General features: G+C 46.2%; 1 non-coding gene across 1 annotated transcript; it reads right to left on the minus strand.

Moving 5' to 3' along the window:
• Positions 1 to 1,272: 1,272 nt before the first annotated feature.
• Positions 1,273 to 1,346, minus strand: LOC136512303 (small nucleolar RNA snoR60). Its single transcript, XR_010773040.1, has one exon. It is a non-coding gene; the product is annotated as a small nucleolar RNA snoR60 (small nucleolar RNA).
• Between the last annotated feature and the right edge of the window lie 22,509 nt (positions 1,347 to 23,855).

Below are 23,855 nucleotides of genomic sequence, written 5' to 3' on the forward strand. Positions count from 1 at the left end.
CCCATTCCCATAGATTGTTGATAGACGTTGTGTATAGTTATAGTGTGCTTTTGTTAGTTTGGCATTTAGCATCAACTGTCTAATCACTTTGAATCAGGTTCGTCGTCTTCGTGGCCGCTTTTCCGATCCCTCCCTGTCCGCGAACCAATCTTTACGAACAGAAACGAGTACACGAGCATCAAATCAAATTCAAACCCAAGAGCTACGATGCACGTTTGATTATTTTTTATAGGAACTACAAGTGTCGCAAGAGTACATCCTGAATTCCTGATCCTGTTGTCATAGGAGGACAGCAGCAAACAGCAAGTAGATAAAAGGGTACTTTGATGTTGCTCGAGCTCGATGGTGGTGCAGCACGCCAAGAACCCGAAGCTGCCTTCCCAGGCGGGGCACAGAACAGAACGCTGTCCCTTGCTTTGGTGCATGGGTTGGTTTAGCACGTTGCCTTTGCTTGGCTCTCACACAGCTTCTCACGATTATTGTACGCTTCGTATACGTGTGTAGATTACAGGGGATCCGGAGGCCTCTCCAGGTAGGGCACACCATCCGTTGGCAAGTCAGCACGGCGCGCGCGGAGAACGACGCGAAATACAATACTACCTTTGCACATAAAAAAAGAGTCGTTCTCGCTTAAAAAAGGGAGTTGCTATATTTCAGTCGTCTGAAATATAGCATTTTTTCAGGCAACGTCTTAGGGCCATCAGATCTAGATCCAATGATCACATTCAAAGCTGGTTGTTTCTATACACAGGCAATATTAACGGGTCCGCGAATCAAACCCGCCAAACCTTACCGGGTCCGTCAAACCTTAACAGACGCATGATCCAATACCCGCTAACTGAAGTTGGTGCTCGGCTGGGCTAGAATTGAACTATTGGCCCAGTAAACACACTCTTTTGAAGGGTTGTCCAGTAAACACACTTAACGTATCTATCCCAATGTAGAACGAGTCTCTACCATAAATTAAAATTGACAGAGTACAAATTTTATTCCACTGTTGCAAAAATAGACAATGAATACGGTCTTCAAAAGTTACAACACAAGAATATGAAAATTGCACGTTTCAAATAGTGCAAATACTATATATTGTTACTACAATTATATTGTATATGTATATAAACACAGAAGTGAAACTAATAACTAGTATTATAAATCCATCAAGCAACAAGCTGTTCAAAATTACAATGGTCCAAACAGGCAATGGCAGGTTATTTATAGATATCACATACACAGTTGGAACCATATATAAATGAGGAAACAAAGGGCATAACAGGCATTAGAAACTCGAATCTGCATCATCCAATTGATGTCCTGAAGGGGAATCCGAGTATGCTCATCATGTGCTAAGACCAATATTGCCAAATTAGAAATGAAAACAACATAAAGGCAGGGAATACGGGTAAACAACTCTCAATTCAACAATGTGACAGACAAGTGAATCAGACACCAGGTTGCAAGGAAATGATAGGAATACCTGGTCAGGCTGTGCTACATCAGAGAAGATAGCATCAACCATGCCAACCAATATCCAGTACCTTGCCGGGTACCTGACATCCTCAGTAATGGAGATCGAATTGGTCCTCTTCTTTGCCATATTGACAAGGTCTCTTCCACTCCTGTGGGAGAACTCAATTGCATACACCGGCCAATTCTGCAAGACTGCAAGAGTGTCCAAACTCTTAAGACAACATACTACCCACAATCTGACAATAGTAAGGACCATGCTACAGCATTAGCAGTAGCTGCTATAGCTTTTTGCCTCTATTTTACTGTACCACTGAACTAGCAGCAGCTACCTGATACAAGCACCTGAAATCTGCAGCCCACACAGAATAGAAGCAGCAGGTAGAAGATTGTAGCAGAGAAGGCTTGCTTGAGATCCATAGAATTCCACATTTCCACTTGTGGTAACCACTAATGAAATGAGTGCACCTGTTGGAGAAACAGAGTATAATTGGCAGATCAGTTGAGTTAGATGGAAACAGAAGCTACTACAGCATGGCATCTCCACTTTAGACAGAACTGGAGAGGCATCAAATAAGAACAATAAAAGGCAAACGCATAGTACCGGTGCATATGGTGCAAAACATAGACCGATACTTACACTTGAGCTGAATGTCACAATTATCCTCTCTATGATATAAACAAAAAATTCCTCCATCTTCTTCCCCCTGGCTCAGTAGCAACCCACAAATTTTATAACAGCTATACTAGGCATACGCTTGGTGCCTTGCTGCAAAAGGCAAGGATGTCAAATGAACCTATGCAATTGCCCAAATAGCATTGGGCCACATGTGTGTTGACACAAATAGTAAAGCAACACACTAATAAGTAGATTGCAGGTGGAAGACATTCTCTGGCAGAAATCTGCAGTCAGATTCACAGTCAAAGTGCAGACCAAATTATTGCTACCTATCTGATAAAAGCAATAAGGAGAGAACATAATTCATACAACCATACACGCTTTGAACTGAACAAACAAGGAATGAAAAGAACCTAAAGTCTACAAAATCACAAAAGTTGAATGTGTAGAATGCCATGTTCAGCTCCCCTAGTCCAATGTTTTTCAAGATAAACTAAAAAATGTCTACAGAAAATGACTATGAAGGCAATCAAATATCTGAGTTTGACTATTACTTTGCCTTGAAATACTACTCTGAATTTTTTACATATACTTCTTAAAGCCGATTACGCAGATTTACTAAACAAGTAGAGTTTTCCCTTGATAATTTGATTGACAAAATTTGTTTGCATGAAAAATTTGTTTGCCAAAGATCACCATTTTACCTAATGATGGACAACTTTCTATATATATCTTCTAGTAATACAGTTGCAAAATACTAGTTGATAGTTTAGACTTCACATGTAAAATATTGAATCAGACTACTAGATCAATATTCACACCAAACTTTAGTAAGCCATCTAAGATAGATCACAATATAACATGTAAGGTACAGTTGTATCGCCATACATGCACATTAGTAAGCAAAAGCCAAGACTTACCCCAACGAGCAACTGCAGCCACTTTAGCCCCTTCACATGCTTTTGGACAAAAGGGACCCCTGTTCCAAAGAATCAACAAAACAACAAACAAAGATGTGGTGTGTGTTGGCACAAATAACAAGAAACAAGCACTGTGCAACAAGAACTCAGATAGACAGAAGGTTTATCTATAGTTGTTAGCTGCTTCTAGGGCTGGGAGAGAGAGACAGAGAATGGTTGGTTGGGTGGGTGGGGAATAAGAGAACCAGACAGTGATCTAGGTCCAGGCAATGGCAAAAAATCACAAAGAACACAATTACAAGGACAAAAATGTGGTCTATATTGGCACAAATTCCAATTAACAAATTACAATTTTTTCTATAGAAGGACAAAGTGTGCATTTAGAGAGAACATATACTGACCATTGGTTGCTGAGAAGTACGGCTAGGCAATGCACTTGAGCACAACTCTTCCTTCACACAAAACTTGAACCCCTATCCTGAACAACCTCCTCCCTGCTTTTGACATATGCAGAACTTTTAGGGAAAAGCCCAAAATGCTAAAATAGGCTCAATTCAGTAAGCAGATCGTGGACAATAATCAGCAGTGAAGAAACACACTGGCTGCTGTTGTAAAGATATTTAGGGCCAACACAGAAACACAAATCAAAGAGGACAAATGAGAGGTGTGTGTTGACCCAAATTACAAAAAAAACACATTTGAATACGTTTTAGCACAGATCACAAGAGACAATTTTTTTCTATGGAAGGACAAATCATAATTTTTTCTATGGAAGCACAATCACAAATCACAAGAAACAATTTTTTCTATGGAAGGACAGATCACAACTTTTTTCTATGGAAGCACAATCGCAGATATGTCTAATATTCTGAAAAACAATGAAATTTTTTCCAGTGATTATGCAACTAATCATGACTTCACTAAACATGGTTCCTATGCGTTAACTTATGTATAGGAACCATGACTTCACTAAACATGACTTCACTAAATGCCTTCTCACAGTTTTCTAGAACAAGGCACTATAAACCATAGAACCAAAGTAGCAGGGCAATTTCAGTGCACAAGAATAACACTGGTTCTCTTACCCAACAGGCATACACAATTAGGCACTGATGAGATGCAAAAACATCCTACCAAAACCAGTAATGTAACAAATTAGCTATGCACTACAAAGCCTTTAAACAAGCAGACCACTAGTTAGTCCTCACTCCTAGCTTGCTTAGAAATTGTAAGCATCCCACAAATATAGTTGACACAAGGAAGCAAAGCCCCACCTGTTAACTTGGTAATGCAATTATATTGTATTTTATGTTAAACATTACAATACATAAGTATGAAAATTGCACATTTCAAATAGTGCAAATAGTACTCGTTCTTAATGCAATTTTATTGTGTATGTATAGGAGAGTTCAACAGCACTAGTTACCTACAACTGCTATGGACAAGAGCAACAAACAAAAGAAATGAATGTGAGTTTCCAAAATTCATACCTCACACTTATCAAAAATCTGTGCTAATACTACTCAGGTTAGCTAACTGAAAACATTCCAAAATTCCCAACATGAAATCCTAAACACACAATCCAACAATATTTCTTCTAGAAAACAATATCAATGAACCCCCAACTTTCTTCTGGAAAACAAGAAGTGAAGGAAACGAGCAAGTAAATCACTACACTGCTTGCCGCTAGAGTTCAAACCACACACGGCAGCAGCAACAACAACAATGCAACCGTTCTCAACCTCGCTCCAACCATCACCCGGTCACTAGTCGTCTACCGCGGCAGCGAAAAAGCGACGGCACACACGCCAAATGCAACCCAAAAAACATGAAATCCTAAACAACTAAATCCTAATTACAAATAATGAAGTTATTTATTAGCTTATGAAGCATACTAGCTTCCCCACCAGCAAACAACGGGAGATACTATGTGAGCGGCCAAATTTAGGACAACAAACAGCTGAAAATAATTTGGATACTTTCTGGACAGCAAATGTTGGCTTGACAATCAGAAGACACAAACAGACTGTAATCTACTTTAAACCCTGCTTCAAGTACTTAGGCAGACATTACCACAATAGCTACTCAGGTAATTTGAAGCAACTAATGCCTACATTACAGGTAACTACACCACATCACACACAAGTTCATATTTGAGTTGCAAAAGTCAGTCAAAGCGTACTTTATAATATAGCACGAGTTCCTTTGATGGTTTCTGGGCTCTGATAAGGAGCAGCAATAGACCAGTCCACAACAACAACAACAACAAAATTTTTTAGTCCCAAGCAAGTTGGGGTAGGCTAGAGTTGAAACGCAACAAAAAAACATATTATAAAATATAGAGATGAAAGGAATCAGTTCTGATGGATACAGAGTGTTCATCTTTGAGTTACAGAAGTTGCAGTCCACACACCAAAGACGACAACAAAAAAATACCAATATTCTAAACTCTGAGCTTTGAACATGAGGAGAAAAATGACAAAATGTAACAGAAAAGTTTCAGCTTGACGAAACCAGAATCCATCGCTATGGAAATTACCTAAAACCGTAGAAAGGTAACTTGTTGCCAGCAAGAACAGTGTTGCTGAAGCCAATGGGGACATGACCTGGAGCATAATCCTACAATTTGGCAAGTTACAGAGAGTTCAGAAAAAATAGTGATGATGTGAAATAATCATATAGCTGTCATATAGGTGAAATCAGCCCCTGAGTAAAATGAGAGCACGATTAAAGATATCATATAGCTGTCAAAAATGGCATTCTTGACAAACCTAGTAATAACACACATTATTTCTAAGACACCTGTCTTCCAATCAAGCATAAACTAAATGTTGAGCTGAGGATTCCAATAAGCCAACATGATATATTTTTAGGAATAAAAAACAAACAAAACTATATAGCAGTTCTAGGTGGCTTTGATAATAAGCATGAACTGAAAAATAATTTCAAGATATCAAACTGAAACATGGTTCCTGACTATTAAAGAATTCATTAAGAATTATATGACCAAGACAAGTATCACTGTATTTATTTAATCTGCATAACATCTTCAACCATTCATCTTCTCAGTTCCACCTATGGCAATGTACAGTGGACACAGAAATGGCAAGAGGACTCCAACTTGGCCAACTCACAAGTGAAACATACAGTTCAACTACTTTTTTTCAATTAATGATAAAGACTCACATCTTTGCCCTTACAAAATACAGTAACATCTACATCCCAAGTCTTTCTAGATAATCAAACTGAACATAAACAAACAACATCTAATTCTACAGATCATTCAGGCAAAAGAGAGAACAAAGACTCACAGAACGCAGAGTTGCTGTGAAACTAAAAGCACAGGAACAAAAATTCAGACTTTAGAAATGGTAAACCGTACAAATAGACTAGAATTAACTGAAACTGCAAAGCTACTCAACTACTGCCAACCAAGCCATTTAGGCTCGATTGAGGCTTGAGTACAGAAACAATTGTCCAAACTAAATTAAAGCTGGCTAGACATGATTAAAAACTAGGCAGGGAGGCCAGCAAGATATCATGACGGCCATGCAAGCCGTCTGAACATGAAAAAAATACTAGATAGCAGGCCACACAAGATATCATGACAATGCTGCAAATAAGATAAAAATAGCTACTATACTACAGATTCACATTTTTTTGTATTCAGCATGTGTAGATGAATTTTGATAAAATCATTTATCATAGGAAGCTAGCATCTAAAAGAAAGGACAAATACACCAAGGCTGAAAACCAAAAGCACTCTAATTTGTAGGAGTTCTAAAGCTCACGCGAAAAGCAAATGGAGACTGTGCTCCTAGTTTCAGAAAGCAGATGCAGCAAGACAGGTGCTATGCTGGTTTCAAAATTGACCTGATAGACTGAAAACAAGTGCAGCTGAATGAAAACGAGCTGTAAACTCAAATTTAGAAAAACACAATTGAAGATTGAACTGTTTTTAGAAATTTCTAGGCCTAATCAAACTGCATATCTCTGACAACCTTCTGTTCAGCAGTGCTGCTCTTGAAGAAAACACAAACCATCCAAAAGAATTAAGTGACATTGGAACGGAGCTGTTGCTGCTCTGAAAACACAAGTTTCAGACAAGCCACAGTTCACAGGTTGCACATCAAGCTTCACTGTTTATCAACGAGAACAAATCAAAATGCAATGCCATCATGTATTAACTTTAACTCAACAAAATTCATATCTGAAGTGTAAAAGAGAAAAGAGCTAACAAAACACAAAGCACTAGCATCAAGTTAATCAACCAACAACTAATCATTGTCCGACAAAATGGATTGTGGTTTGGCTCAATGTATAAAAGCATGATGGTTGAGACAACTGGGATAAAGTAAAAATTACATTGGAAGAAAATAAATACAAATGAGGCATGGAATGGCAAAACCCCGTCCACCTGAATAAGTTAAAGCTCTACGCAGAATCTGCACTCTATATATGCAAGTCTGCCTCTTTTCCTTTCATCAAAGGCTAACATGCATCACATTTAAAATTCACAACACAATTTACCGTGGCTAAATTAGCAGCCTCAGCCACGAGATGTGGAACCTACATACACCATAAGAGCTGCAGGCTCTAGCTTCAAGTCACAAAAGACGATGCAGTGTCAAATGACACAATGCCACCCTTTTTCTGAAATGTGAGTGTCAAAAGATGCAGAGTATGCGATTATATCTGGAGATGGTTTTGATGAATTGAATCAAGAAGGTTCCTATCATCCAGTCAACAAGATGGCTAGAATTTGTGTTGTAGAACCTACATACACCATAAGGGCTAGGCTCCTGCTTCAGTTCTTCCACCACCTACAGAAGTTCAATAATCATGTCTGATTGCGTGCTGGACCAAACAAATCCTTTCGATGTCTAGAATGTAGGGAGCCAATCATGTAGAATAGACAACAAATTCGAGTCACAAAAGAACAAGCACAGCCGCATCTCCATGTTAAGCTAACAGATCAAAGCTTTAGTAATTAAGTAGTACGCAATAAATAAATGATTGCATGCATAGCCAGATCTACAGATCGAGAGCTGACTGAACCCACATCAGGAAACGGGATGGGATACATCACACCATCAAACTCTAAACATATGCCCTCCAGGTACTAGAAGATTGAACCAATCAAACAAATCGATCCCACATCAGGAAAAGGGATGGGATACATGATGCAACAGATGAGGAAGACGGGTACAAAGAGGAAGGACAGGAAGCAACCACGCACCATAGGGCATCCCCGGAGCTCCTCGGAGAGCTTCAACAGCATCCGTGTCAGTGAAATCAAGCTGAACGCCTGAACCTTGACCTGGATGAAATCGCCTCTCCCTGCTTCATGTAGGAAATGGGATTGACTACACATGAGCAAACAGAGCAACAAAGAGGAAGGAGATGCAGCAGGCACATACAAGAGTGCATCACCGGAGATCCTCTGGAAGACCTTCAATGGAGCGCCGCGACGGGGATGCGGGACGACCACCAGGGAGCAGCCGCCGCTGGGAGATGACCGCCGCGCGCATTGCTCCACCGCCGCTGCCCCGCGCACGCCGGTCCTCCACTAGGGGCCACTGTGGTGCCAAAGGAAAGGAGAAGCGGATGCGCCAACGCCACCGCCACCGCAGCCGGTGCTCCATCTGCCAGGGAGCTGGAGGAGACAGAGGAGTGGGCAGATCTGGGACTGAGAGGGTGGGAGGGAGAGCCAGAGAGGAGTGTGGTCGAGCACTCGAGTAATGCGGTGGCCAGGCTAGGTGCGGTGTTAGCGGGTGCGGTTTCCAGTGCCTTGACCCAATAAGAGACATCGGACCGAAACAGGCGGATCTTCGAGAACATCCGACGGACAGAGCGTCGCCTGAAACAAACTCAGATTTCAGGCGACTGCACAATAGGAAAAGTGTAAAAAATAACAAATTTTAACTTTAACTAAATATATTTAATAAAATATTAATATTTATGGTACATAATTAGTACCAATAGGTAAATCATTGAATATATTTTTCATAATAAATTTATTTAGAGATATAAATGTTGTACGTATTTTCTACAAACCTACCCAAAGTTGAGAAAGTTTGACCAGCACGATTCCCATAACGATTCTTTTTTAGAGACGGAGGGAGTATACTAGTCTGTTGTCCAGGCCTCCAGGGTCCGTCAGTCGACGAGCTGTACATGGGATGTTTGTTGACCCATCCTGGCCAATATGTCCCGCGACCTAGTGTAAAAACAGGCTTGCTAGCGTCCGGACGGTACCAGCGTGCAAGAGAAGAAGCCCGCACAGCGAGCGAGCGAGTGCCCAGCAGTAATACGCATTCCATGTGCAACAACCGATCTACTTTTGAAATATCCAGATGAACAGTTGCAAGATGCAAAAGAAGACAGATGAAACACCTGAAACAAGTGTCTGAAACACTTGCAAAAACATCTGAAAGCACTTGAAAACCATTGCAAACATATACAATATTTAGATGAAACACTTGCAACAGACGTATGAAACACTTGAAACCCTTGAAACATTCAAGTATATGCAACATCCAGATCTACTTTTGTAACATCCAGATGAAAACACTTGCAACACACGTCTGATACAGATGAAACATTTAGAACATATACTTAAAACATGTGCAACATCCCAATCTACTTTTGCAACACCGATACGAAACACTTGCAACATACCTCTGAAATACCCGAAGCACTCGAAACATATAGTTGCAACATACGTTTTCAACTCAAACATCTCCTTGCTGCTTCGGCGAATGGAGGCTCGTTGGCGCATGGATTTCACCTTTGTGCTCGTCAGCGGCACGGAGCTCGCCGCTCTGGTGGAGAAGGCCGTGGTAGGTCCGATTGTAGGGTCGAGATAGCAGACTAGAGGGGAGGTGAATAGTCATTTCTAAAAATAATCGCGTCGGCTAACCGTAACAAATGCGGAATTAAAAACTATCGGTCTATCCCAGACTACACCTATCTATCTAAGTTATCAAGCACCTTGAAAAGATCCTAAATAAGCAACTAAGGTGCTGGGCTAGCTAGAGCTCACCTAACTAATTCTAGTAATAAGGTCACACAAACCTATTCCACTAGTACTTCAAGCACGGGGAGCTCCTACAAACTAGTAAGCAAAAACACAAAGCTCCTAAGCTCACTAGCAATGCTCAATAACAAGGCAACTAATGCCAAATTAGAGAGCGTAAATTACTTAGCTACATAAACTAAGTAATGTGACTAACAATGTTACTGAAACTAAATTAGCCACGCAAGGGAGCTACTTCTATGCTACACAAGCAAGAAGGTAACTAGAAAGCTACACAAGCAAACTAATTACAAGAGCCACTACACAAGCAAAATCTATATGAAAGTAAATACAAGCTTGTGTAACGGGGATGCAAACCAACGGGAAGACAAGGATAACATGGCGATTTTTCTCTCGAGGTTCACGTGCTTACCAACACGCTAGTTCCCGTTGTGTCGACCGCTCACTTGGTGGTTTGGCGTCTAATTGGCATCACCCGCCAAGCCCGCACGTCAGGCACCGCAAGAACCTACCCACAAGTGAGGGTAGCTCAATGATATGCTATACTAGTGTTGCTCTTCGCGGCTCCCGCAGGGTGAGCACAATCCCCCTCACAATCACTTCTTCGGAGCACCACACAATCTTCTTTACGTGCTTCGATGGAGACCACCACCAAGCCGTCTAGGAGGTGTCAACCTCTAAGAGTAACAAGCACCACCGGCTTACAACTCGATCACCTAGTGCCATTCAATACAACCTCATGATGCAATGCACTAGAATCACACTCACTCATAATCGGATCGCACTCTTCTAAGCACAAGTGAGTTAGAGGGCATCCAAGCACACCTACACAAGCCACCAAGGCTTAAGGGTGCTCAGCAACCAGCCCAAGCCCGAGCTCCACCTCTATTTACAGCCCCAAGATAAATAGATCTGTTGGAGCAAAACTGCTGGTTTCTGCGAGGGCACCGAACACGGTGGTGCCTGGCACTGGCATGGTGGTGCCCACTCAATGGTCGAATTCCAATGGCTATTTCAACTAGCCGTTGGTCACTAGACAGGGTGGCGGTGACCACCTAGGCCAACCCCGTGAAACCCTTGCCCTCGAGAAAATTATGGCGGTGCACCGCCCTAGGCACGGCTGTGCCCACGACGGTGACCCCCTCGCCTTCTCCTGCTCTCTGTCGAAAAGCGGCGGTGGCACCGGTCAGCACCCGGTGGTGCACCGCCCTCACCATGGCGATGTACACCGTCACTTTCGGTGACCACCCTGACTTCTGCTGCGCTCAGCCAAGTCTAGGTGGGCACCGCCCTAGGGGTGGCGGTGCCACCGAACAACTAGTGGCGGTGCCCCCAAGGCAACATGCTGCTCTTGGCTTCCCAGCCGGTCACCACCACAGGGGGTGGCGGTGCCATCCAGGCAGCACCCCGAGCCCGATTTCACCTCCTCTTCTTTACCAACTTCTTCACCTTTGCAAATATGCTAACACCACTAAGTGTTCATCAACTTGTGCATGTGTGTTAGCTTTTCACAAACATTTTTTCAAAAGATTAGCACTCTTTTCACCATGCCACTCGATCCTAACATGTAGCAAAGTTAGATCGCTCAAGTGGCACTAGATGACCGATATGCAAACAAGTTTGCCCCTCTTAATAGTACAACCATCTATCCTAAACCCGGTCATCAAATTCTCTTCACGCCTATGATCGGTGAAATGAAATACCCTAGGTTATACCTTTGCCTTGCGCATTCCATTCCATCTCCTTCGATGTCGATGCAACACATGCACCAACTAAACATCAAATGATATGATAAACTTCATATCATCACATGACCGTATTGGTTCATCGATCTTGACTTCACTTGCTCTTCACCATTGCCTTGGTCCATCGGCGCTAAGTCATCACTCAACTTACCCTTCATACTTGCAACTGGTCCGTCGAGCCAAGTCTTGTCTTGATCTTCTCCACCTTAGTCACATGACTCAATGTCATGTCTCATATGCAATGAGCTCCTTCATCACATGTGTGAGGCTTGCAACAAATCCAAGCCATCTTCATCGTCATGGCATGAGTTGCTCACATAAGTGTACATGTGGACTAATCACCTGTGTATCTCACATTAAACACAATTAGTCTAGCTAGGTGTGGGGTATATGACCCCGGATACCCACGGTAGGCCACATGGGCTGTGCCCCTAGGGGTGGCCCAGCCCACAAGACGAAGCCTTGAGGGGCACGACTCTGCTCGGCGCCTCCCGCAAGACACCGGAAAGATATCCTGAAGATACTATGAGATCTGTTAGGATATGTATGATCCCAAGATTCCTGTAACCAGTTATTACTTTTCGGTTATCTCTCAGATCTAACCGACTTGTAACCCTGCCTCTCAGACTATATAAGGCGGGCAGGGACCCCCTCTAAAATCACGACATATCATACGATAGCTAATACAAACCAATAGACCACAGGAGTAGGGTATTGTGTCATACTGATGGCCTGAACCTGTCTAACTCGTGTGTTTCTGTTTCCTTCTTGTTCTCGATCTCACGCTCCTCTGCCGATCAATCTACCTTCGTGGGATATCCCTCGGAGGACTGTCGACGATATTCTGTTGACAGTTGGCGCGCCAGCTAGGGGTGTGCGTGTTGTTTCCTTATTGAACAAGATGACTTTTTCCGCAGGCGCTTCGTCCCTTCTGTAGCCCAGCCAGATCTTCACAGTTGGATCCATCTAGTGGGTCATTAACACTGACAGAGTCGGAGAGCTCCTCGAGCCAGGGCAGATCGGTTCTACGCTGACCACCCCTACACCTGCAACTGTAGATCCGATCTCAGAGCCAATTCTGAGGTCTCCTTTAGCAACCACTCGTCGCCCGCTTCCTCGCTACCAGAGGAGGCAGATCAACAACGATGATCTGATCGAGTCCATCGATTAGGTCGGACTGAAGCTCGCCGATTATCTCTCTATCGCCGAATCGGCTCTGGACACTCTAGTTCAGCGCCGACCACCCTCCGATCTAGATCTATCGGAGACTGTCCGGGAAACTATAGGGGTTATGGCCCTACCCTTTGGGTTCACTAATGCCACCGCCGCTTACCAACATGCCCTGAGGGGCAAACTCGCCGACCAGGTGGATTGTGCCTGTCTACTCACTGACTAGGTCGCCATCGAGCTTCCGCTAGCCATCAACATGCTACACTTAGGCCAGAGCCCCGGGGTGCCCCTCCAGACCATCCCGGAAGAAACTCCGGGCTCTGAGTCTCAGGGCTCTATGGAGACCCTCGCTGAAACCTTCTCCGAGCAATTTCTCCTTCCACCCTTCTGGGGTGGTGCGATCTTCAATGTCAGTATCGATAGCCCTCCTCAGAACGGTGAAACCGAGGAGGAGCGCATTGCTCGGGAGAACTGGAACATCAACTGCGCGTAGCGGCGAGAAAATGAGGCAGCCATTACGAGGGTCGAGGCTGCTCGGAATAATCGGCTCGATTCTCAAGGAAGACCGCTCCTGCTCCACCGCGACCTCGATGAAGAATTTCTCCGCATTGACGGCCATGACGTCTTTAAGACTCCAAGCGCCAATTTGGCAGTAGCCGCCAATGAGCTCACTCATTTCCCTCAAATGCCCGAGCTCGCCAAGATCGCCGCCATGCTTAAAGCGGCTCACTGTCAGGTCAATGAGATTCACAAGGATCAGAGACCTTCGTGCTCCACGAGCACGATTCACCGATCAGCTACGCCGAGATCCAATCACCTCCCCAGTCAAAGCCGTTTCGCCGACCAGTCGCTACCTCTCTAGGGGGGAGCCGGGGGGCATCGCGCCAAACACCATCGCCAACATGACCAGGAGGTCGAACAGGACGCTCGAGTGCATCTCAGCAACCTCCGGGATGCACGACGGCATATCAAGTAACGTCGCTTCGGTCGCCATGAAGATGAAGTGCGTTGCCACCAGGAGTACAAAAAGGAGTACGGCAACCCAGACTCAGCCCTCAAGCCTATCCCTGACCTCAACGCCACAGATGACGGTGTCGACAACCCTGAGGGGCCTCCAGCTTTCACAAGGGCACTCCGAACGCTTTGGTGGCCCATGGTTTTAAGATCACCGGGGTCGAGCCCTACAAAGGAAGAATGAACCCGACTCAGTGGCTGCAGGCTTATGCCACTGCTGTCCGTGCTGTCGGAGGAGACACCAGCATCATGGCGAATTATCTCCCCATCATGCTCACGCCACCCGCCATGAACTGGTTTACCAGCCTTGCACCGGACTCCATCAGATCATGGGAAGAGCTGAAGAAAGTCTTCACCGACAACTATATGGCCACGTGTACATGACCTGGCATGAAGCACGATCTCAGCCGCATCAACTAGAAGCCATTCGAGCTCCTCCGCAGCTACATTCGACATTTCTCCAAGATGAGGAACTCTATTCCCAACATCACGGAAGCTAAAGTCATCACCGCCTTTATCCGAGGACTCCACCATCGTGAGCTTCACTCCAAATTCAACGGCAAGCCGCCCACCGGTATCGGCAAAATGATAACTATCGCCAACCAGTACACCGACACCGAGGAAGCTGAGGAGCGCTTCAATGAGGATGCAGGCACTCATCGCCCGTCTCACCACTACGACGATCGCCCTGACGACCAGTGCCACAGCGACCGCCGCCTCGACGATCGTAGCTACCATCGCAACAGTGGCCGTGATCGGATAGGAGGACACAGGCCTGGCCAAAATCGTCGCCGCTGGCCAGAACACATTGTCGCCACCGTCAGTCAACCTGTGCCAAGCGCAACTACGATGAACAGTACCAAAAGATCCTCGATGGCCCATGTCCTCTTCACAAGAACACCAAACACAAGATGAAGGACTGCATTGGCCTGGCTAAGGAGTTCTAGGACAAGAGGCTCGATGACAACACCAACGATGGAGCCAGAGGTTGCCGACCACCTAGGGGCAACAACAATGCCTTTCAGGATCATGATAAGGTGGTTGCCACCATCTTCGGGGGTCTCGCCTCCACTGAGAGTAGAAGAGAACAGAAGCTCACCCCCCGACGAGTGCTCACCGTCACTTCAGAGGAAACTACCACCAACCCCAGCTATCGCCCATGGTCCGAGGTCCCCATCACCTTCAGTAGGGCCAACTAGTGGGCAGACATACCCTACACAGGGCGTTTCCCCCTCGTCCTCGACGCAACCATCTAGAAGGTGCTCTTCAGAAAAGTCCTCGTTGACAGTGGCAGTGCTTTGAACCTACTCTTCATCAGGGCCCTAAGGGAGTTGGGCCTCACTATAACAGATCTCACACCCTCGGACTCCTCTTTCGAGGGTGTGGTACCTAGAAGGGCATCTAGACCACTTGGAGAGATTACCCTACTAGTACAGTTCGACATGGCAAGCAACTACCGTGTTGAGCATATCAACTTCTACGTCGCCGACTTCGACACCGCCTACCATGCCATACTTGGTCGGCCAGCTCTGGCCAAGTTCATGGCTGTACCACACTATGCATATCTGGTGATGAAGATGCCTTCACCTGCAGGAGTCCTAGCTTTGCGGGCCAACCTCTCCGTTGCCTACGCCTGCGAGGTAGAGAGTCTCGCTCTCGCCGAAGCCACCGACCTCTCCATCCAGATGGCTAGCATGGTCGCCGAAGCCAAGACAGCGCCCGCCGATGACATGGAGACCCCAGAGCTAGAGCTTCCTCGCGCCTCCGCCAAGTCTAAGGAAATCAAGGAGGTCGGCCTCGGCCTCGGCCTCGACGATGTCTCCAAGACCATGAAGATTGGGGCTCACCTTGACCCCAAATAGGAAAGCATGCTCGTCTCCTTCCTATGTGCCAACGCCGATGTGTTTGCTTGGAAACCTACAAATATGCCGGGGGTACCACGGGAGAAGATTGAGCACTCCTTGAATGTCTCGCCGACCGCCAAACCGATCAAGCAGAAACTCCGTCGATTCACGCTAGACAAGAAGGAGGCTATTAGGGTAGAAATAAAATGGCTCTTAGCTGCTGGGTTTATAAAAGAAGTGTATCATCCAGATTGGTTAGCAAACCCTGTTGTCATTCAAAAAAAGAATAAAGAATGGAGAATGTGCGTTGATTATACTGAACTTAACAAACACTGCCCTAAAGACCCCTTTGGCTTGCCTCAGATAGACGAGGTTGTAGACTCTACCGCTAGCTATGAACTACTCTCCTTCCTTGACTGTTACTTCGGCTATCATCAGATCTCCCTCAAGGAAGAAGACCAGATCAAGACATCGTTCATTACGCCTTTCGGTGCATACTGCTACAAAACTATGTCCTTTGAACTCAAGAACGTTGGAGCAACTTATCAAAAAGCCATCTAGATGTGCCTCGACCAACAGATCGGCCACAACGTCGAAGCCTACATCGATGACGTGGTCGTCAAAACCAAGGCCGCCAATAATCTTATCATCGACCTTGAGGAAACCTTCGCCAACTTGAACAAATACTGATGGAAGTTGAACCCTTCAAAGTGCATCTTTGGAGTTCCATCCGGTATACTATTGGGCTACATCGTCAGTGTTCAAGGCATCGAACCTAACCATGACAAGGTCTCCGCTATCACCAATATGAAATGGCCAACATGCGTCAAGGATATACAGAAGCTTACAGGTTGCATGGCTGCTTTAAGTCGCTTCATATCATGCCTCGGTGAAAAAGGGCTACCTTTCTTCAAGCTCCTCAAGGCCTCCGAGCGCTTTTCCTGGTCGGAGGAGGCAGACTCAGCTTTTGAGCAGCTCAAGGTGTTCTTAACAAAGCCGCCGATCATGACAGCGCCAAGACCAGACGAAACCCTGTTGATCTACATCGCCGCCACTTCCCACGCCGTCAGCACAACTATTATCATCGAACGCGAGGAAGCCGAGCACGCCTACAAGGTGCAACGTCCGGTGTACTTCATAAGCGAGGTACTTAATGAGCCCAAAACTCATTTTCCTCAGGTATAGAAGCTATTATATGCAATCCTGATTACGTCGCGCAAGCTCCGACATTATTTTGACTATTACAAGATTGCCGTGGTCACTGAGTTCCCTCTGGGGGACATTCTACGCAACAAGGAGGCCAACGGTTGCATCATCAAGTGGGCCATTGAGCTCGGTACTTACTCCATTGAATTCAAAAACAGACCTACCATTAAGTCACAGTCGCTTGCTGATTTCATCGCTGAATGGATCAAGATCCAAGAGCCCATTGCCGCTACTTGCCCTGAACACTGGGTGATGTACTTCGATGGCACCCTTAACATCAATGGTGCTGGTGCAGGCATTCTATTCATTACGCCGACCAAGGACAAGCTACGCTATGTTCTCTGGATACACTTTCTGGCCTCCAACAATGCCACAGAATACGAAGCGTGTCTCCATGGTCTCCATATAGCCGTTGAGCTCGGCGTCAAATGCCTCATGGTGTATGGGGACTCTGCGCTGGTTATCAACTAGCTCAACAAGGACTAGTCCTATTCTAGTGAGAAGATGGATGCATACTACGCCGAAATCAGGAAGCTTGAAGGAAAATTCTACGACATCGAGTATCACCATGTGGTACGTGACCAAAATCAACTCGCCGATCAATTATCTAAGCTGGGCTCTTCTCACATCACGATCCCACCTAGGGTCTTTGTTCAAGATCTCCTGACGCCATCCATCAAAGAAGATAAGGAAGTCGAAGAGGTTCCCCCTGCCGAGCAGTTGGTACTTGCGGTACCTTTGCCGGTCGCTAATTGGAGGGAGCAATTCATCAAGTACCTCACCAGCGTCGAGGTACCCACCGACAAGACTGAAACCGAATGCCTAGTTCATTGAAGCAAGCTTTATGTGCTGGTGGAGGGCAACTTGATGAGGAAAAGTGCCAAGGAAGGGATATTGTAGAAATGCTTCACCCAAGAGGAGGGAGCAAAGCTACTTCTCAAAATTCACTATGGTTCCTACGGCAACCACGCGGCCTCAAGAACACTGGTCGGTAAGGCTTTCTGAGCTGGTTTTTATTGGCCCACAGCTGTCAATGATGTAGAAGACCTCGTCCGACATTGTGAAGGATGTCAATTCTTCGCTAAACAAATACACATGCCGGCGCAAGAGCTGCAAACCATCCCAACTTCCTAGCCCTTCGCATGCTGGGGACTGGACATGATCGGGCCTTTCAAACCAGCATTAGATGGTTTCCGGTACATATATGTTGCCATCGACAAGTTCTCCAAGTGGATTGAATATAAACCGCTTGTCTCGGCCACTGCAAAGAAAGCAGTTGAGCTCTTTGAAGATATCATCCATAGATTTGGTCTACTGAACAGCATCATCACCGATCTCGGAACTATGTTTACTGGCCATTAGTTTTGGGACTTCTGCGAAGACCATTGCATCTCCGTCAAATATGTCTCCGTTGCCCATCCAAGAGCCAACGACCAGGTCGAACGTGCGAATGGCATGATCCTTGATGCCCTCAAAAAGCGACTATATCAGAAAGAAGAAAAGCACCCGGGCAGATGGCTCAAGGAGCTTCCAGCTGTAGTCTAGGGACTGCGTACTCAAGCTAGTCGTAGCACCGATGTGACTCCATACTTTTTGGTCTATGGCTTAGAAGCCATACTACCAGCGGACGTTACTTTCCGAGCACCTAGAGTGGAAAACTATGATGAAGAGCAGGCCGAGGCTGTTTGGTCTGAGGACGTCGATAGGGCTGAGGAAGAATGCCTAATCACCTACGTCCGTACAGCTAAATATCTAGAAGGCTTGTGGAGGTACTACAACCAAAATGTCAAAGGTCATTCATTTGCTATCGGCGATCTCGTTCTCCGTAGAAAACAAAAAAACTGAAGGGATGTACAAGCTCTCTTCCCCTTGGGAAGGGCCTTATATCGTCAAAGAGGTTACTCGGCCATGTTCTTATCGCCTAAGTGACTTAGAAGGAGTCGATGTTCCCAACTCGTGGCATGTCGAACACCTTATACGTTTCTATCCTTAAAACACTCCAGGTATGTACTCTCCAATTTTATATTCAGTAAAGTTTTGGTCTCCATAACTTGTCTCTGTTTTGTCTCTATTGTGGTTTAACATCCACTTGCGGTCGCCGAGCTCCATGCTACTTCATAACGAACTCCAATACGTTATTGCCAAACATATTTTCTCCAAAATCGCCGAACATGATTTCTCCAAACGTTATCACCGAACATGTTTTCTCCAAAATTGCCGAACGCTATTTCTCCAAACGTTATCGCCAAACATGTTTTCTCCAAAATCGCCGAACACGATTTCTCCAAACGTTATCGCCGAACATGTTTTCTCCGAAATCGCCGAACACGTTTTCTCCAAATCGCCGAACACTTTTCCCGATCGGAGAGCAACATCCTTTCTTTTTTGTTCTCTTTGGAGAAGACCCAGTCTCCAATCTCTCCCTACATGTGCTACAGGCTCCACGCTCTGCGTTATGGGTGGTCGGCTGCGGTTCCTTGGTCACACCTGTTTATCCTACATGTCTATGGGCTCCACGCTCAACGTTATGGACTATGGGTCAGCTAAGGCCGAGAGTTCAACATAGAATACATTGCTCGAACGCTGCTTATGCTGCCTTTATCTCCAAGTTCATACAACAACTGCTGAGCAGTACACGTTCCGCGCTATTTTTTATGGAGAAGACCCAGTCACCAATCTTTCCCTCCACGTGCCACGGGCTCTGCGCTCTACGTCATGGGTGGTCGGCTGTGGTTCCTGGGTCACACCTATTACTCCTACACGTGCACAGGCTCCGCGCTCGATGTTATGGACTATGGGCTCGCCAAGGCCATAGGGATCAGTAGCAGACCAACTAGTCGGACGTTATTTGAACTACGCATAATCGCGTCAGGATTGAAACTGCAAAGATTTTTTCGCCGAAATACAAGCAAACTGCATATATTGCATATACATGCACCTTATAACATTTATTCGATAAATAATTATTTCTTGCTGTTTCGCGCGTTCTAATTACACTGTCAAGATTTTATAGATGATAATCTATGACCAGATTACTGAGCTCTGCCATTACCATCCGTCTCGTCAAACAGATCTATATCGCTAGCCAGCATCTTCACTGTGTCCTCCACCTCATCCTCCAGCTGCTGGGTCCCCGCATTGCTCAGTCCATCGATGAACCCACCCCCTATTGACTGAAGGTCGATGGTCGGGTAATGGGAGCAAACAACCGCAAGGACATGGGTAGCGACAGTCGTATTGGCGTCGCGGTTGAAGGTCTTGAAGTTCTCCCATGCTGCCTTGCACCTCTAGATGACGGTGTCAGGATGTTGCCACCTGCCGTCGTGCTGAGTAGACGGTTCCAGGTCGATGCAGTCAAGCACCAGCTTAATTGCAGCGATTACAGTGTCGAAGTTCTCCTTTTGGACCTTGGCCTCCTGCACCAGCACGTCAAACTATGCTTTGGCTTTATGACGATAGCCTGCAAGCGTTACAATGATCCATTATACAAGGAAGCTACTTCAATAGTACTTCCGACAAGGAGGAATTCACCTTTCAGCTTCGAAACAAGTTTGTCCGCCCGCTCTGTTTCCTTTGCCTTCTCCTAGCGAAGTTGATCGACAGCCTAGCGCATTTGGCCGAGCTCAGCGTCTTGCTCTACAAGCGCAACAGTTGTCACCGAAATGTGGCTATTTAGCAATACAAAAGTACATTCGTTGATACACTGTACCTGCTTTATGTTCAGATACACTGTAAAGTTGTTCGGTTTTCCTCTCTACCTGCTCGGAAGCACTTTTCAGTTGCCTAGAGATGGCGGCTAGCTGCTTAGACTAGCTACGCACTTGCTCAGACACAGCAGCCAGCTTTTCGGTTAGGACCCCTTTTTGGTATTCTAGGTCATGCACATTGGACTCTGCAAGGTCTCATTCGCGTTGGGCCCTCTAGATATTCTTCTCTGAAAGGTTCCTAGCCTCCTTGAGTTTTTCGTTCTCCTCAGTAAGGGGCTCCATTCGCTTAATCAGCTGGCGGCGTTGCTCGACAACTTAGGTTATTTCCTGCAGATGCACAATGATAGTATCATTATCCAATTCCAATAAACAACCAGGACCTTCCAGACACAGTATTCACCTTGATCTGTTTCATCACACCGGTAAGGGTAGTCTCCAGTCTCCTGAACTCCTTGGTGGTGTCCTCCTCTTCGACAATCACTATTTCTTCACCACGCTATCGGAGGATCTAGACTGCTTGGGGTCGAGGTTCATCACGCACGATCTCCTCCACCTCATCCTCCTCTGTTGCATCCAAGGGCACCACCTGGGGGCTTGGTGGTCGGATAGCGGGTCCGACCATGCCCTCCGAAGCATTGGGGACTACCATCTGATCCTTCGACGTCGAAAGCTTTTCCGCTCTAGATTCTGCCATTACCGAAGGTGCTGTCACCGACTCGTTCGCCATTGTAGACAGTCATTCGCTGCCACCAAGCCCACCAGGGGCAGCGATTGGCTCCCCCGCATGCTCCCAAGCACTCGAGGACTCCAGGATGGCGTTTACTGGCATCTCCCCCGCTCCAGCGCCAGTTTCTGGTTGCTACTCAGTCTGAGCGGGTGGGGCTAGATCTGTTGTTCGCCTTGCACTGTATCAAATAAGTTATTCAGTCACCATAGAAGTAAAGAAAATATAGCAAAGTAACTTCAGCACAAGGGCACTTATGGTTTGGTCTGACGATTCAATTTCTTGAACCGACGATGCTGGCCTGAGCCTCTAGGCGTAGCCATGGGGTCGACTCTCGTGCTCTGCGAGGGAATTCTCTGCTCTTCCTCGGTCGACCTCGGTTCCGCTTGCTGCTCCGAGTCCACTTCCGCTTGTTGCTCGGGGACTTCTGTTGCTCGCCCTGCAGGGACTTCTGTTGTCTGCTGCGTAGAAATTCCCTCCGCCCACTGCTCGGGGACTTTCCTCGTCGGTGCCTCATGGACTTCTTTGCCTACCCTAGGTTGTTCCCCCACGCATGGGCTACGTGGAGGCTCTTTCGTGCTCGGGGGAGGATCCATGAGAATTTCATTGTCGTCAGACCAATCGAACACCACGGTCCTTCATGTTCGATTGGTCTGATCATCACCAAGAGAGATGCTGCCTGGTTTGCGGGGAGAAGTAGCCGCTATTTTCCTCTTCTTCTGGGTTGGCTCATCTACCGCCGGCCTCTTCCCTTGAATTTTCGCCGACACTGGGGGAGGACTCTCCGTCCGACTAGCATCCATACCTCCAGACTCCGAGGAAACGCCAATGGAGCTTTCTTCAGGTTGAGCTGGTGGTCGTGCATCCACTACCGGCGGCCAATCGTTTCTCAGCACGCCCAAGAAATACACTACTCTATCCTGCGAATGGATTTTCATATGAGTAGGATCAGTTTATTACTCGGCAATGACAACATATAAAAACAAAACTTCTCGAAAACACACAGTCGGATATTCACCTGAGGAGGCAGATTCTTGCAGTTGAAGGGCTTTGTGTACCCTAACAACCTGAATGAGGCCAGCAGAGCGAACAACTCGGCAGTTCGCTCTTCAACGATGTTCCTAGACAGTATTTCTAGCCTCTCTTGGGTACCGTCGGTCTCCCCTTTGAATTCAAAGCCTGGGTGTGCCCTCTCTTTATAGGGCTAAACGCGGCGCACTATGAAACTTGCCGCCACCAATCCGCCATTGGTCTTCATGCCTTTTATTAAGCCGAGGAGTTCATTCACTTGCTCCATATCGTCGTTGCTCGATAGCTCCGACCAACTCCTCTGGCTTTCAAGGATGTGGTCAGCGTTATAGCAAACCGCTGGGTGGCTTTGTTTCATGTAGAACCACCTGGTGTTCCACCCCTTCAGCGTTGTGTTAAGCGGTACGGTAAGGTATTCACTCACTATTCCATCCCACGGCTAGAGATACACCTTGCCGACCACCTTGGAACCAGCGCCGCTTCTCTTCTTCAGCTAGAATAGGTGATGGAAAAGATTGAAGTGGGGTAGGATTCCGAGGTATGCCTCACAAAAGTGGATGAAGATTGAGATGTGCAAAATGGTATTGGGGTGAAGATTGCATAGAGTAACCCCTAGAGCTCCAATAGATCCCTTAGAAATGGGTGAACAGGAAATCCTAACCCACGCCAGAAATAGTCCTCGAATACCACTGCTTCGTCAGTATGAGGTGTTGGGAAGGACTCACCGAGGGCTGGCCGCCATCCGGTGGTAGCACGGTCGGGAAGAACGCTGGCTTCCACCAATCGGTTTAGCTCTGCTTCTTCTGTTCGCGATGGCACCCACTCCTCGTTGCATCGGGCCACGACGTCCATCTTCTTGGGACTAGTCCTCTTCAATTTCGTAGCTCCTTTCTTCGATGCCATCTCTCAGATCTGGTTAGGGTTTGGCGGTGGAGGCAAATGTGGTTGCGGATTCGGCGAAGCGAGAGATGAGGAGGAAGATGAAGTGGAAAAGGTGGGAATGGGGTATGCGGTGGCACTATTATATAGGATTTTCCCCACCATTTCGCAATCAAGGGTTTTGTGGGAACCGTTCCCGCGATCTGCGCCGCTCCGATTTCTTCGATGCGGCATATGGGCCGTTACTTGGGCTTCTGCACAACCTTAGCCCATGTCGCTCATTTATCGCTGCCATCAGTTGCTACTTGCCAAAATATCACCGACTTTTCCGCCATTTATTGAGGCTCAGTAACCGACACTGTACAGCCGTTACTCTGGTTTTTTCTCCACGGTTTGATTTCTCCGATGTCTCCACCTACAACTCAGGGACTGGCTGCCTACTCCACTTATCTTTGATTGTTTTCTATTTTTAACCCTAGCACCACATGACTACAT

The sequence above is a fragment of the Miscanthus floridulus genome, chromosome 1 (assembly GCF_019320115.1).
Source record: "Miscanthus floridulus cultivar M001 chromosome 1, ASM1932011v1, whole genome shotgun sequence".
In the NCBI taxonomy this organism is placed as follows: Eukaryota; Viridiplantae; Streptophyta; class Magnoliopsida; order Poales; family Poaceae; genus Miscanthus; species Miscanthus floridulus.